This window comes from Ambystoma mexicanum, chromosome 7p (assembly GCF_040938575.1).
Source record: "Ambystoma mexicanum isolate Mex_15411 chromosome 7p, UKY_AmexF1_1, whole genome shotgun sequence".
Classification (NCBI taxonomy): domain Eukaryota; kingdom Metazoa; phylum Chordata; class Amphibia; order Caudata; family Ambystomatidae; genus Ambystoma; species Ambystoma mexicanum.
In genome coordinates, this window is record NC_090939.1 from 337,575,225 (window position 1) to 337,592,003 (window position 16,779).

Here is a 16,779-nt window from a genome sequence, read left to right on the forward strand (position 1 = left end):
GCATTTAACAAGCAGAGAATTCAAGTTACAGGAATGGAGGGCTCTAGCAGTAAAGTATTTAGGGAGGCAAAGTTGTGAATATTGTGGTCCCAGGCCCCACAAAGCCTTCTAAATAATGCACAGGGACTTCAGTTTCATCCTTGCGTCCACCAGGAGCCAGTGTAGTGAATTTAGGGCTGCACAGATACATTTCCTAGGCTTCAGACCAAGAATAAGTCTTGCAGGCCTATTCTGGATTAGCTGAAGGGGGTGTAGGGAACAAGGGGGGAGGTTAAGGAAGACGCTGTTGCAGAAGTCCAGCCTAGAACCCTGGGAAACACTGCAAGTAGAGAGAGAAGGGGTGGAGGAGAAATGGCTCAGTTGCAGCTGCAAAGGGGGGTTAAAGACGGACGATTTGAGCAAGTCCATTGCCTGGTCAGTAATGCCAAAGGTATCATGCAGCAGTTTAATATGGATAGAATGGTTGACCATGTTAACCCTTTAAGTGCCATGGGTATTTCTCCCCAGTGCCAGGGCCTTTTTTGGTGATTTCGGTATGTGGCCATTCAATGGCTTGTAACTTTTTTGTTACATGAGATATGTCGGCCAAATTTGGCTCCTTTTTTTCCCACATGTAGGCGGTCGCAACACCACCCAGGAATCCTAGGTTGCTGTATGGGGGTGAGAGAAATAAAGCAAAAAGGGCGAAAATATTGTTTTTTTTTTCAAAAAATGCCAATAAAATAATGAACAAGAAGCCTGTGGTTTTTTCCTTCTAAGAGCTAGGAACAAATGGTTTGCTGTGCTGAATTCCCCAATTTGCTGGCTTTCAAGAACAGGTTGAGTGGAAACGAACATTTTTTATTTTGATGTGGTTATCAACAGTTTTGTGAGAGGTAGGCGATTTTGGCCATTTTTGCCAATTGGACATGCATGGACGGAATGGAAGAAAAGGGTAGGAAAGCCAAATTGGAGGACAGAAAGGCAGGTATTTCTGAAAAGTAGACAAAATTCCAAGTTTCAGAAGGGGTGATTTGCGTAGGTAAGGCTACAACTAGGTAGGGAAAAGTGCCATAGATTGGGGGAAAAGCGGGAAAATGACCAAAAAAAAGGTATGTGTTGGACATGGTTGGCTTGGTACGGCAATGGCTTCTATGAATTTTGAGAAAAGCAATGCTCCGCTACATTCCCCCGACTCTTGCAGTTAGGAGAGCACACATTTTTTGGAGTGTTTTACAAAACAAGCAATACCACAAGCCAAACACTGAGCCATGGTACACAGGAGTTTTACGCTCACTGCCTGAACAGACGCATGTGTAAATCGGGAAAACCAATGTGGTGAGGAACGGCAAGCATACATTTTTTAAAAGAGCACAGGCAGGCCTTTTCAAGGGAAGGTGACTTGTGCAGGTTACAAAAGTGTATGGTGCCTAAAGCAGCGACTAAATGTAGGTCACATTTGTGAAATGAAAGGGTTGTGTGACAAAGGCCACCAGCAAATGGGCCAAAACGTTATGAAAACCACACAAACACAACACATGGCCAACCGTCCCGCGTTCCCAGAGGTGTCCCGATGAAAACGGTACCTCACATGTGTGGGTGCACCTACCTGGCCACCAAGGGGAAAGCCTAAAACACAAGTAACCCCAAGTCTGTTTTCTGACCAGAATTTGGACGCTCTGCCGAACGGCACAACATACAGATATGGGCCTCGGGTGTCCAAGCCACCGGGGAAAACAGGGAACCCCATGCATTTCCAAAAAGAAGACACCCGTGGGAATCCACAGAGGTATGATATGCCCAAATCACCCCAGAATGTATTACCCAGACACCCCCGCAAAGTCTGAAATGTGGGAAAAAAAACTTTCTGCACATTTTGCTCGGCTCACCCATCGAAACATGCCCCCAACAACACATGGCCTACTGTCTCGCATTCCCACAGGTGTCCCGATGAAAACAGTACCTCACATGTGTGGGTGCACCTACCTGGGCGCGAAGGAATAAGGCTAAACCACTGCTATCCCCCCCAAAGGGTTTGGGGAGCCAACCTACAGATTTAGGCCTGGGGTGCAGCCACCAAGAAAAACAGGGACTCCCATGCATTTCCGAAAAGAAGAGACCCGTGGGAATCCTCAGAGGTATGATTTGCGCACATCGCCCCAGAATGTATTAAACAGACACCCCCGCAAAGTCTGAAATGTGGGAAAATAAACGTGTTTTTTCTGCACATTTCGCTCGGCTCACCCATCGAAACACGCCCCCAACAGCACATGGCCTACCGTCCCGCGTTCCCACAGGTGTCCCGATGTAAACGGTACCTCACATGTGTGGGCGCACCTACCTGGCTGCCAAGGGGAAAGCCTAAAACACAAGTAACCCCAAGTCTTTTCTGACTGGAATTTGGGACACTCTGCCGACCGGCACAACATACAGATATGGGCCTCGGGTGTCCAAGCCACCGGGGAAAACAGGGAACCCCATGCATTTCCAAAAAGAGGACACCCGTGGGAATACGCAGATGTATGATATGCCCAAATCTCCCCAGAATGTATTACCCAGACACCCCTGCAAAGTCCGAAATGTGGGAAAAAAAATGAATTTTCCGCACATTTCGCTCGGCTCACCCATCGAAACACGCCCCCAACAACACATGGCCCACCGTCCCGCGTTCCCACAGGTGTCCCGATGAAAACGGTACCTCACCCGTGTGGGTGCACCTACCTGGCTGCCAAGGGGAAAGCCTAAAACACAAGTAACCCCAAGTCTATTTTCTGATCGGAATTTGAGACGCTCTGCCGATCGGCACAAGATACAGATATGGGCCTCGGGTGTCCAAGCCACCGGGGAAAACAGGGAAGCCCATGCATTTCCGAAAAGAGGACACCCATGGGAATCCGCAGAGGTATGATATGCCCAAATCGCCCAAGAATTTATTACCCAATCACCCTCGCAAAGTCCGAAATGTGGGGAAAAAAACACATTTTCTGTGCATTTCGCTTGGCTCACGCATCGAAACACGCACCCAACAACACATGGCCTACCGTCCCATGTTCCCACAGGTGTCCCGATCAAAATGGTACTTCACATGTGTGGGTGCACCTACCAGGGGCATAAAAGGAAAAGGGTAACCCACTGGTAACCCCAAGCCTTTCACCACTGCCCATTTTGTTCATGTGGGCAACCTACAGATTTGGGCCTAGGGTGTCGAAGCGAGCAAGGAAAACAGGGAACCCCATGCATTTTCCAAAAGAAGATACCCGTGCGAATCCACAGAGGTCTGCCTTGCGCAAATTGCCCCAGTTTTTATTAGCCACAATCCCCGACAAAGCGTGATACTTGGTGGGGGAAAAAACACAATGTTCACTTTGTCTGGGGTTGTGAAGTACCTTTTTTCATCAGGGCACCTGTGGGAATGTGAGAAGGTATGACATCTGTTGTTGGCGACGTGTTTCGGTGAGTGGACACAGTGAAATGTCTCTGAAATTGGCTGGAAATGAAGACAATTCTCAGACATTTCGCTCTGGCCACCCACCGAAACACACCACCAACAACACATGGCCTACCTTCTCACGTTCCCACAGGTGTCCCGATGAAAATGGTACCTCACATGTGTGGGTGCACCTACCGGGGGCGCAAAAGGAAAAGGGTAACCCACTGGTAACCCCAAGCCTTTCTGCACTGCCCATTTTGTTCATGTGGGCAACCTACAGATTTGGGCCTAGGGTGTCGAAGCCAGCAAGGAAAACAGGGAACCCATGCATTTTCTAAAAGAGGACACCCGTGGGAATCCACAGAGGTCTGCCTTGCGTAAATTGCCCAAGTTTTTATTAGCCACAATCCCTGACAAAGTGTGATATTTGGTGGGGAAAAAACACAATGTTCACTTAGTCTGGGGTTCTGGGTAATAGATTCTGGGCCGCTTCGCGCAAGTCAGACCTCGGTGCATTTGCACGGGTGTCCTCTTTTGGGAAATGCATGGGGTTACCTGTTTTCATTGCTGGCTTCGACACCCTAGGCCCAAATCTGTAGGTTGCCCACATGAACAAATTGCGCTGTGGCGAAAGGCTTAGGGTTACCAGCGGGTTACCCTTTTCCTTTTGCGCCCCCAGTAGGTGCACCTACACATGTGAGGTACCTTTTTCGTCAGGACACCTGTGGGAACACGCAAAGGTATGATATCTGTTGTTGGCGACGTGTTTCGGTGAGTGGACACCGGGAATTGTCTCTGAAATTGGCTGGAAATGCAGACAATTCTCAGACATTTCGCTCTGGCCACCCACCTAAACACACCGCCAACAACACATGGCATACCTTCCCGCGTCCCCACACGTGTCTCGATGAAAACGGTACCTCACATGTGTAGGTGCACCTACCGGGGCGCAAAAGGATAAGGGTAACCCACTGGCAACCCCTAGCCTTTCGCCACTGCCCATTTCGTTCATGTGGGCAACCTACAGATTTGGGCCTAGGGTGTCGAAGCCAGCAAGGAAAACAGGGAACCCCATGCATTTTCCAAAAGAAGACACCAGTGGGAACCCACACATGGCCTAATTGGATGCGGCCCATCTCATGTAACCCTCCCCAGGGGCAGATAATGGGGGGGCTGTCCTGCACTCCTCCCTGGGCTCAGGCGTCCATTCCTAGGAGCAGATATCTGGTCCCAGGGAGGGCTGCATTTCATGGCGCCCACTCCATTGTGGCTGGGGCGTAGGGGGTCAATGCCCCATCCCATTAGAAACTTCCCAGACCCTTTGGGGTGCCCCACAGCCCCCCAAAAAGCATTGCAGAGGGGCACATTGGTGTGCCAATCTGGCCCCGGGGTGCCCAAACCTTACTGCCCCACCCACTGGGGGGGCTGTCCCACCATTTATGGGGGCCCTCTCCCCCCTCACCCCAAATTGGTGGCAGGGGCACCTCATGCAGGTCTCCCTGGGCCTCCTACAAACGGCTGCGTGAGGTACACCCCCTCCATTTGGGGTTGGGGGAGAGGGCCCCCAGAAATGGTGGGACAGGCCCCCCAATGCATGGGGCAGTAGGGTTTGGGCACCCTGGGGGCAGATTGGCACACTAATGTGCCCATCTGCACCAAGCGAAGTTGGGTAAACAAAGAAAATAATACAAAATCGTAGGCTGCTTTTTAGGGGGGGGCTGAGGGCCACCCTAAATTGGCAACGAATGTTATACTACAACGGGGGGTGGCACTCACCCCCCCCACCCCAAATGGAGGGCCCCACCTCATGCAACCCTCCATGGGGGAAGATATCTGCTCCTAGGAAGGGGCATCTGACCCCAGGGAGGGATGCATGAGGTGGGTCCCCCCTCTCTGACGCCCGGGATGGATGCATGGGTGTGGCCTACCATTTGGGGTGGAGGGGAGAGGGCCATCCCCGTTAGAGTAGAACATTTGCCGGCAATGTAGGGTGCCCCTCAGCCCCCCCTAAAAAGCAGCCTACGATTTTGTATTTATTTTTTTGTTTACCCAAGTTCGCTTGGTGCAGATGGCCACATTAGTGTGCCAATCTGCCCCCAGGGTGCCCAAACCTTACTGCCCCAACTATTCGGGGGCCTGTCCCACCATTTGTGGTGGCCCTCTCCTCACCCACACCGAACGGAGGGGGGGCACATCATGCAGCCCTTCCTAGGAGGCTCAGGGAGGGCTGCATAAGGTGTCCCCCCCAGCCATTTGGGGTGGGGGGGAGAGGGCCACCACAAAAGGGGGGGCAGGACCCCCAACAGATGGGGCAGTAGGGTCTGGGCACCCTGGGGGCAGATTGGCACACTAATGTGGCCATCTGCGCCAAGCAAACTTGGGTAAACAAAAAAAATAATACAAAATTGTAGGCTGCATTTTAGGGGGGGTTGAGGGCCACCCTAAATTGGCAGCAAATGTTGTACTGCAAAGGGGGGTGGCACTCACCCCCCCACCCCAAATGGAGAGCCCCACCTCATGCAACCCTCCCTGGGGCAGATAGGGGGGGCCCACCTCATGCATCCCTCCCTGAGGTCAGATGCCCCTTCCTAGGAGTAGATAACAGCCCCCAGGGAGGGTTGCATGAGGTGGGGCCCTCCATTTGTGGTGAGGGGGGGAGGGCCACCCCCGTTGCAGTACATCATTCGCTGCCAATTTAGGGGGCCCCTCAGCCCCCCCTAAAATGCAGCCTACGATTTTGTATTATTTTTTTTGTTTTCCAAGTTCGCTTGGCGCAGATGGCCACATTAGTGTGCCAATCTGCCCCCAGGGTGCCCAAACCATACTGCCCCATCTATTGGGGGGCCTGTCCCACCATTTGTAGTGGCCCTCTCCTAACCCACACTGAACGGAGGGGGGGCACATCATGCACCTCTTCCTAGGAGGATCAGGGAGGGCTGCATGAGGTCCCCCCCAGCCATTTGGGGTGGGGGGAGAGGGCCACCACAAAGGGGGGGGCAGGACCCCCAATAGATGGGGCAGTAGGGTTTGGGCACCCTGGGGGCAGATTGGCACACTAATGTGGCCATCTGCGCCAAGCGAAGTTGGGTAAACAAAAAAAAATAATACAGAATCGTAGGCTGCATTTTAGGGGGGGCTCAGGGGCACCCCAAATTGGCAACAAATGATGTACTGCAACGGGGGGTGGCCCTCACCCCAAGCCCACCCCAAATAGAGGGTCCCACCTCATGCAACCCTCCCTGGGGGCAGATATCTGCTCCTAGGAAGGGGCATCTGACTCCTGGGAGGGATGCATGAGGTGAGGCCTCCCCTATCTGACGCCAGGGAGGATTGCATGAGGTGGGGCCCTCCATTTGGGGTGGGGTTGGGGTGAGGGCCACCCCCCGTTGCAGTACATAATGCCTCATGTATGTGGTGTCCTTGGAAAGGGGAGAACCTCCCCTTTCCAAGGACACCACTTATTGCCATATCCCTGGTGGTCTAGTGGGCCCCAGGTCCCCAAACCCCCTCCCACCTCCCCCCTCCCCTCGATTTTTTTTCCCTTTTCAACCCTGGGGGCAGTGATCATCTGCCCCCAGGGGTCTCTGGCGCTGTGGCCCCATGCCTAGTAAACAGCCTCCCTCCCCCGCGCCACAAACAGATCTGTATTGATCCGGTGGCATTGCTGCCCGCGGATTGCGCGCCCTGCGCCCGATCCGTGGGCAGCAGTGCCACACAATGGGTATCGTTGTAAAGGGGAGAATCTCCCCTTTCCAACGATACCCGCCTCAATCTCCGGCTTGAAATACAGCCGGAGATCGAGGCGGAACAAGAAGGTCTCTTACCTTCTCTCTTCCCCGCAGCAGTGAAAAAATGGCTGCTGCAGGGAATTTACTGTCAGTTTCACGCCGACATGCTTTACGCACGCCGACGTGAAACTGAAGGTAATCCAGCCCCCTGGCAGTGAGGGGGGACTTCCCCCTCACATAGCCCGGGGGCTGGATTACAGTTTTGAGCGATCCCTGCTTTACAGGGATCGCTCAAAACAATGTGCCGAAAAGGACGAGCTATCTCGTCCTTGGCACTGTGTGTGCACTGCCAAGGACGAGATACCTCACCCTTGGCACTTAAAGGGTTAAAGGTGAAGCAAAGATCGACAATCACTATCCTCAATTGTACTACAATCCCAATAGGTTTTTGAAGTTTGCCACGTAGGATGACGTTGGTAGTGACGTAGGTCAATGTCAATGATGATGAGGTTTTAATATACAAGCTCAGTTTTTTATGAAACTCATTGAGTAAGAGGATCGAGCGAATTTGTTGATGTTCATTGTACTCCCTGTGTTAGATAATTGACAAAACACTGTTATTCTTTAGGCCAACTACCTGAGTTGTTTCAATTATTGATGTATGAATACAATCTGCATCCCCTTCAATCTCCTGGGTAATTTCTACTCATTTTAAAGGGCTGATGTGATTCAGTTCACTTGGTAGCAGAGAGGATGGTTTAAAAAATCTGTTGACATAAGTAAATTTTGGTTTCCGGGTAATATTACACAACCTCTGTCATTTGGCTAACAGGACGTGAAGCTCCCCGTAGAGAGTGGTTTAGTTTAAATTGCTAAAATCTTGGCAGTAGGGTGTGAGGGTTCCCTCCAGTTTCAGATGCAATTTCCTCCCACGAAATACAAGAAGCTGAATGAACAGAAAGTTGGAGAGGCGATAAAAGAGGCATACGATCCTGAGAGTCGGAAGACGAACATGCGAATGGTGAGTAAAAACTGAGCAAGGTGGCAAAACTGTGTATGGGCAATGAGTGATAATAAGTGTTAAGGGAAAGACGTGTAACGGAGGCAGGTGGGATAAACGTAACTTGAGAATAAGAGTGTTAAATATGAAAGAGAAATTGACTTTTTTGAGGCCAAGCAATTAAGAGGAATCGTGAGGAGAGCGCCACAATAATGGAATACGCCCTGAGCCTGCGTTTTAAAGAATGTAACAGAAGAAAGCTTAACCTAAAATCCCATAGCGGATGACGTAGAAGACAGGTTCGGTTAAAGACATAACTTAAAGAGGTTGATTTAAACTCCATAGGAATATTGATTTAGAGGGCAAGACGAGTCTTAGAGAAAAGATCGTACGAGATAAGAGATATATGTGACTGATCGAGTATGTCTGTTTGTCTGTTTGTTTTATGTATCTATGTGTTGGTGATGACATAATAATGAAAAGTGATTGTTGAAAAAAATTAGAAACATGAGGTTGGAACATTTTATTGGTTGTTTGAATTTAAGTTAATGGTGTTTTTTTTAGCAAGATTGAAGTAAAAAACATGATTTAACAGGATTGGAACCTATATTTTTTTCAGAAACTTATTGTTTTTCAAATCTGTGACAAAGGCAAACGAGTTTTGATGGTCAAGAGTGAAGAGTCAAAAATGGAGGATGTTACTCCAATTGTGCACCTCTGCAAGCAATTGCCAAAACATGCACCTAAGCTTAGACAGTATAGTGCAGAATGGGTTAAGGGAAGCGCAGACAAAATGTTTATGCCATGGCGGCAAGGAGGGCAACTATCGAAGGTAGTCCTGCAGCATATGATGACATATTTGCATGCAGGAAAAAAGCTAGACTAGCGAGCTTAGAACTCAGGAAAATGTACTAGGAGGAAAGAGAAGAGACGCCTCCTGGAGATTGGATCCTTAATGTATGTACAGAGGGGGGAGCCTTCTGGCCCCCTGCCACGCCGGAAATAGATGGCGAAAACAAGAAAGATGATGGGTTATACCCATTGAGGGAGCTTAAGGCAGCAACAGAGTATAGTAACCCGGCGTATGAGTTGCCTGCACAAAGCAGTGATGAGGGTTCAGAGAAAAATACAGAGAAAGATGTAATCCCTAAGGTCCGATGGACAAGGAGAGATGCGACAAGGAGAGAAGTGATCGAGCAAGCACATCTTTAGATATAGGAAGAGAAATAAAGAGATGGAAGGGAGAAAGAGATAAAGCTGATGAGTTAGCACTTCTACAGAACCAATGGATGGGTGGACAGATTTTGCTCCAACTCGAACTTAAAGGCATTTAGGATGTAAGACAAAGAGAAGATCAAGATGGACAAGATAAAAAGGATAGGGAAAGGGAGGAACGATCGAAAGAAGAAGAGCTGAAAAGAAAATATAGACAGAGACAAGTGCAAGTATATCAAGATGAACAGTTGAAGAAGCAGGAAAGAGCAGAGGAACAAAGAAAATCAGATAACAGACAAAGGGCAATCGATGAGCGGCAAAGGTTAGAAAGAAAAAGAATAAAAGAGAAAAACCAGAAGTTAAGGCATAAGAGAATGCAAAGATGAAAAGATGAGGAGATAGGAAGGGCAAACGAAATAAGGGATATGAAGAAAAAAGAGGAAGACTGGGTGAGGGAGGAAGCAAGAAAGCGCAGAGAGCTTGATGATGACATAGAACAAAATAAGAAGGCAAAGAGCATGCGAACTCGATCGCCTGGAGAAGGAGGTAAGGAATCCCAATCCAGAACTAGCATCGAAGGACATAGAGCCATTTTTACAGGAATATGAGTCATTACCAGGCCCATCTAGAGTAAATCTAGAGGATGAGTTTGACTCTAGAAGCATTGGGGATGCGATTGATAAAGATTATCATGACATGAGAGCCGAGAAAGAATTAAAAGGTAAGGGAAAAAATTATCGACTTGAGAGTCCACTGCTGTACGATATAATAAAGTGAGCCTCATGCAGTACGAGGCCCAAGGAGTTGTCTTTAGATAGACTGACTCTACACAGAGATGAAGAGGAGAGAAGTTATACAAGTTGTGCACAGGTAATGTCAGATGAGGACAGAGGCACCATTCTGTGGAGAAGAGAGGGGTGGCGTATGTGGTCTTGAGGGTTGTTTTACAATGGATAAGGAAGTGAGATGGTCAGATTTCAACATAACTATACCTCGGGCGTCAAAATCATTGGCGAGAGGGGGGAGTTGCCACCTTATATGAGCAAATTAAGGTTGCTGCCAGGAAGAAGGTGGTGCGGAAATATTGTCCCTGCCGTGAATTGACAGATGATGGGAGATGAGAGTGAATTTGGGGTTTCACAGTTTCCCTTGCTAGAGAAACGGAGAGCCAGACCACAATACTTACCTTGGTCCCAGATGAACAAGGATAATTTAAGGTGTAAACTTTCGAGTTTAACTTCTGGCGCTGGGAAATGGATGCATGAATTAGAAAGGATGACAGGAGGAAATACACTGGCTATATGGGACATTAAGGGTCTCCTTATTGCCATCCTTGGAGGGAGAGCTGATGACATTTGGTCCAGAGCAGGGTATGCTGGTGTTAATACGGTTAACGCTGCTCATGACGGAGCAGCATTCAAAAACTGAAGAGTGGCAGAATGGAAAGAGCTTAGAATAATATATCGAGACACGTCCGACATGGGAGCTATAATGACGAAAAAGATGCATCAAGGGGGAGACCCACTTGTTTACATTCAGAATTTCCAAGTGCATTGGGCCTTGGAGACACGCGAAGCTTGGGGGAAATCTATACCTGTGTTCTATCATATACTATGCCAATGGCTGCCAGACCAGTACAGAAGCAGCTCAAGAAGTTAGTGGGTATGGAGGCAAAACCGTGGTCAGAAATTCAGCTGACCATCGCATATTATTGCAGACTCTTGCAAGAAAAGAATCGCAAACATGATGATATCAGGAAAGGGAAAGAGGAAAGTTAGTGCAAAAAATGTTATCTAAGTACACTACTGAAGGGGCAATTATAACTAGTGGAGACGGCTCAAATTCACACCAGTTGATGAACATGCCGCAGGTGAATAATCAAAGGCAGTTTGATCAGGGCAATAATGGATTTGCTACACAAGGAAGAGGAGGATTTCGAGGTCGACATTTTCCAAATAGTCAAGGGAATTGGTAGAATAATCAGGGACATTTTCAGAACAATCAAGGAAGGTTTCAAAATATGCAGAATGACAATCAAGATATGCAGGATGGGCAGAATAGAAGATTTCGCATCCTGCATGTTGGGCATGTGGAATGACAGGACATTTAGCTTGAATGTGTATAAGTCAAGGGTTTTTGTAGAATGGTCAATTTTTAAGAGGGGGGACTTCAATACTTACCATGCTCTATAGGAGAATGTGACATGTTGCTGCCATTGCTGTATTCAAAGCAGACACCTGTCAATATATTAGGTCGAGAACTAATGACCAAGTTAAATATAACAATTTTGTTTACTGATGAATGTATAGTGTGTTCAAAACCAGCAATGCACTATTTAAACGTGAGTGAGTTTATTGTGGGGTTTGCAGGACAAGTGACTATGAGAGCTGTCCAGTTGGAACCTGAAGTGTTCCATTATGGGGTATGCATTTTGTTGACATGGCTATCAAGCCTAGAAGGCAGAACTGTGAGAATACCTGATGAGTTTCTATTCAGGCCAAAGATACCTGTGGATGAAGAGGAAATCTTTCCTTTAGAACTACAAGCAGCCATAGTACGAGGAAAAATGGCTTTGCTTGATGGAAATGATTATGAAGGAATACAATGGTGCACAGTAATTGCCATGGGGGAGGGATACAGATTAACTGACGTCACTGATGAAGATCTGTTTGGAGATCACCCGTCTGATGACAAAGTAGTGTTTGAAATGAGCATTACTGTCATGGGTACAGGTCTGAGTCCCACATCTAGACCTTTTTCCTTCTTGATTCATGGGGACAAGGAAGATAGGCAGGCAGGGACAAGATGGAGGAGGGCATGGCAAGCCAGACATAATGTATCATCCTCTCATCTCATAGGCACCTCGATGTCAGTAAAGTAGAATAGCACTTCCTGTTTCCCTTCAACATGGTTCTGGATAGCACAATCAGAACTGATCTGCATGCTCTAGTCTCTGGGCGTGGCTGCCTATATAAGCCATGCCCAGAGAGCAATCCATGCTTCGTGTGCATTTTGTATGCCTTTGGCACACACTTACCTGTCCTGAACTCCTGTGACTCCAGTGAGTATTTTCCACGGCACGACGAAGTGCTCGCTCCACCTGGACGCGCGCCTTGAGTCTTCTCTGCTCCGCCTGCAGCGATCCTGCTCCACAGCAACTCCGGATACCTGCAGAGGAGAAAAAAACAAAGGTTAGAATTTGATTGTGCAATTCTTGCCCCGACCCGTTATCTCTTGCCAACCTCACCTGAACTATCCACGCTAGACTCAGTGAGGTAACTGGGAACCTGAACTTACTGAATTTACCTGACATACCGGACACTGAATCAAGTGAGTCAACTGTTTTCAACAAGTGCAGTAACTGGTCTCCAGGGACACTTACCTGAAAGCGGCATTCAAGGGAATACGGACCTTACCTTATTTGGCTGCATTCTTCCACAGCCGTCTTATCGCCGCAACCTGACAGCAGCACAGCAGCAACAGCAAACAGACCCATCACTGAGTGAAGTAACCAGCCACAGGGTTCGGACCATAGCGCCCCTGCATAGCAGGAAGGAGAGCCCACCATCTTAATCTAAAAGGTGAGCAATGCCCTCTCCACACAATCACAGCTTTCCATTATCCTGGGAATAGAAGAAGGGGTTCCAGTGGGAGGGTGTTCTGGTACCACTTCCTAATCTTTCACTCTCTTGACAGGTATCCTCCTCATATTTCCGGGTGGTGGTGTAGGAAGCAGATCTGGGACCGGCGGATTCCATAGCTCCTGCAGAGATTCAGGTGAGCATGACAATTACTTATTGGGTACGAGCCATCAAACGAAAGGTTCCTCAGAAAATGATGATAGCACAAAAGCATCCCGATTATTTTGATGAAGATATGGCAAAAGTGCCAGTCTCATTATGGACTACAGGCCCTTATGACATAGGCCTATTAAAGGGGGTTGGAGAAGTAAAGATTAAATTGAAGCCAGGATCAATTTTACCTCGAGCACGATAGTATCTTATGTCTCGAGAGGCAGATGAATTTATTTTTAAGACAATTTCCGCCATGATGGATTAAGGCGTCTTGGTGATGTAAGGGCCACTGTATAATAGGTCAGTTTACCCTATCAAGAAATCTAGGGGGGGCTCATGGAGGCTAATTCAAGATCCTTGCCCGATTAACCAGATTGTAGAGGCAGAGTTCCCTCTAGTTCCTTATCCTGCTACAATCTTATGTAAAATACCTGCTGAAGCACGATATTTTACCGTAATTGGTTTGAAAAATGTGTTCTTCTCAATCCCCTTACACAAAGACTTGCAGGATCTGACATCATTTACGTTCAGACAGATGAAGTTTAAAAGCAAGAGATTACCTCAAGGATATTGTGAATCTCCATAAATGTTTAATCGAGTTCTCCAGATGGATTTAAGCAATATTAATCTGGAAAGTGTTGTGTTGCACTACATAGATGACATTTTAGTTTGCAGCACTTCAGAGGAAGAGTGCAGATGTGATTCTATTCAGTTGATGATTACGATTACTGATAAAGGATATAAAGTTGACAAGGAAAAGTTACAGTATTGTCAACAGGAAGTGTTGTACATAGGTCAGTTGATTTCGCATGAAGGAAAAACGGTTACTCCTGAGAGAGCGGAGACTATTTTGCAAACCACAAAGCCACACACAATAAAGCACATGCAAAGATTTCTGTGACTATATCACTATGTTAGAGCATGGGTCTTTGACTACAGTTCATATATAAGGCCTTTATTACAAGCTCTAAAGAAAGAAAGACAACACAAGAGAACATTGTTTGGACTGAGGAGATGGAAGAAGGGTTTTAGGAACCGAAACCTGCAATTTTTACAGCTCCAGTTTTAGGGATTCCTAATAATGCTTAAGAATTCTTTTTATTCTTGCATACGGATGGTACCGTTATGACAGCAGTCCTTATACAAAGAACCACGTTGGGGTACAAGCCCCTTGCATATTACAGTGGGATTCTGGACCCAGTAATGAGTGGTCATTTTCTGTGTGAACAATCTTTGGCAGCCACCGCGTTTGCCATTGAGAAGGCTGCAAGCATAGTGATGGGATGCTCTATGACGTTGTTTGTTGAGCATGCATTATTTGCCATCTTAGAAAAACCGAAAGGGACATTGGGCCTCATTACGTCTATGGAGGTAGCCATGCCACTATTTGCGGCATGGCTACCCCCATATCGGGTACCAGGTCTGGGTTCCCTGAATGGGGAAATACCAGGCCGTTCCGACCTTGGAGGGTCCAGTATTTCCCCATTCAGCAAACCTGGACCCGCTACATCCCCATTACCATTTGAGCCCCCATAGGGCTCAATGGGAATGGGGAGGATGCAAACAACGGGCACATTAATGCCGGGCCCATTGTTTGCATCCTGGTCTGCTCACTGGTTTTAACAGGCGTCCTAAGCGGGTCCCGCGAGGAGACCTCATAATGAGGATGTAGGGGGTTAACAGGGCTGTCAGCTCTACCAGCCCCGTTAACTCCCTACCGCCAGGGTCGTAATGACCCCCATTGACTTGTTAAAGGGCTTCTGCCTATGAGATAGTGATATCAAATCTAGCAATTAAAATAGTTTGATGCAAACTAGTGAATCCTGCCATGTTTATAGCAGAACCACTGGCAGAGGATGAGCATGTGCATGACTGTTCGAACTATGAAGAGTTCTATGATGAAATCCCTAGGATAAAATAAAATACTTTGGCAGGGGAGAAATTGTTTTTCATTGACGATTCTTCAAGGATCAATCAAAATGATGGGCAGAGATATACAGGTGCTGCTGTGGTAGAAAACACAGCCAATGGGAAGTTTCAAACATTGGTAAGTGCACAACTCCCATCTCACTATTCAGCACATGCTGCAGAGTTAGTGGCGCTGATAGTTGTGCTCAAGAATCATGCAGACCAAGAAGTAACGGTGTACAGTGACTCCGCCTATGTGACGTCGATGGTACATGCAGGATTAGCACATTGGAAAAGGAGGGGCGAGCTCAGAGCGGATCACACTTCAGTGCAGCATGCTGCTTTATTAGACCCGCTTATCAATGCACTACAACTCTCATTAGCCATCGCAGTCATTAAATACACAGCTCAAACTAAAAAGACTTTATCTGACGTGGAAATCAAGCAGCATACGATGAAGCCAAACGCGCGACATGTTCAGAAAATGTCATGTCCTTTGATACGCCTAATGCAAATGAAAAAATGGTGGTGATGATGAGTGTGTCTGAATCCTATAGTAATCTTTCGAAGACACACTTAATAGAGGTTCAGGGAGAAACACCTCAAGATGAGAAGGATATATGCATGCAGATAGGGTCTTTTCCTAAAACCCCTCTGAAGCATTGTGGTGACAAGACAGCACTGGTAAACCAATAATGCATGTAGCCTTATTAAGGGTGGCGCTGGAAAAGCTACAAAATCCTGCGCACACAACTAGAGAAAACCTTGCTGCAACTATTGCAGAAGATTGGTTTGTACCAAATTTGTTAGAACATGTTGCATTCCATGTCGTGAATTGCATCGTGTGTCAAAATTCACCGCCAGGCACACACTGCGTACTGCTAGAGGAGTTATCCCGAGACCTACTGGCCCCTTTCAGCATTTGCATATCGACTATGTCGATATGCTGCAAGTATGTAATGTGTATAGAAACATGATTGTAGTAGTCTGTCCCTTTTCATGATGGATTGAAGCTGGTCTGTGTACACACCCGAATTCCACCCGTTCAGCACAATTCTTAGTGTGAGAAGTATTTCCTAGATGGGGAACATGTGAAGTATTAAGATCAGAGAATGGTCTTCATTTTGTGAATCAAATTTTTGAACAGATTGGCTTGTTGCTTTGGTATAAAGCACACGTTTTCTTCAGGTTATCATCCCCCAGGAAATGGGATCTGTGAGAGGCTCAACAGCTTGTTTCAAGAAAGAATAGCCAAATTGAACCTTACCTTGAAGAAAGGGTGGTTGCATTGCCTACACCTGACATTATATGCATTGAGGAACCAACCAGGTTCGGACCACTATATTACCCCCCATGAAATAGTGACATGGAGGCGAATGAGGACACCCCCACACCTCCATCCAGAGTTAGAAGTGATGCCCAGACAATGTCAGAACTGTTAGGAATGGAGCTATGTGAATATCTTACTTGAATGACCTCAAGTATCTCTGTAATTTCAGATCAGATACGGCGAAAAGGGTGTGGGCAGTGCAGAACACAGAAGGAGATGCTACAACAAGTGGATTTCAAGAACTATGTATTCCTAAAGTGCTCCCCGGAAATGCGATCCTAATCCACAACCTTATGAGAAAGAAGTAGGACGAGACCCGCTTCAACGGTGTTAGGAAAGATTTCTTAATTGTAGGTAATTATTTTCCTTCCATGTGGCAACCCCTACACTTTTTG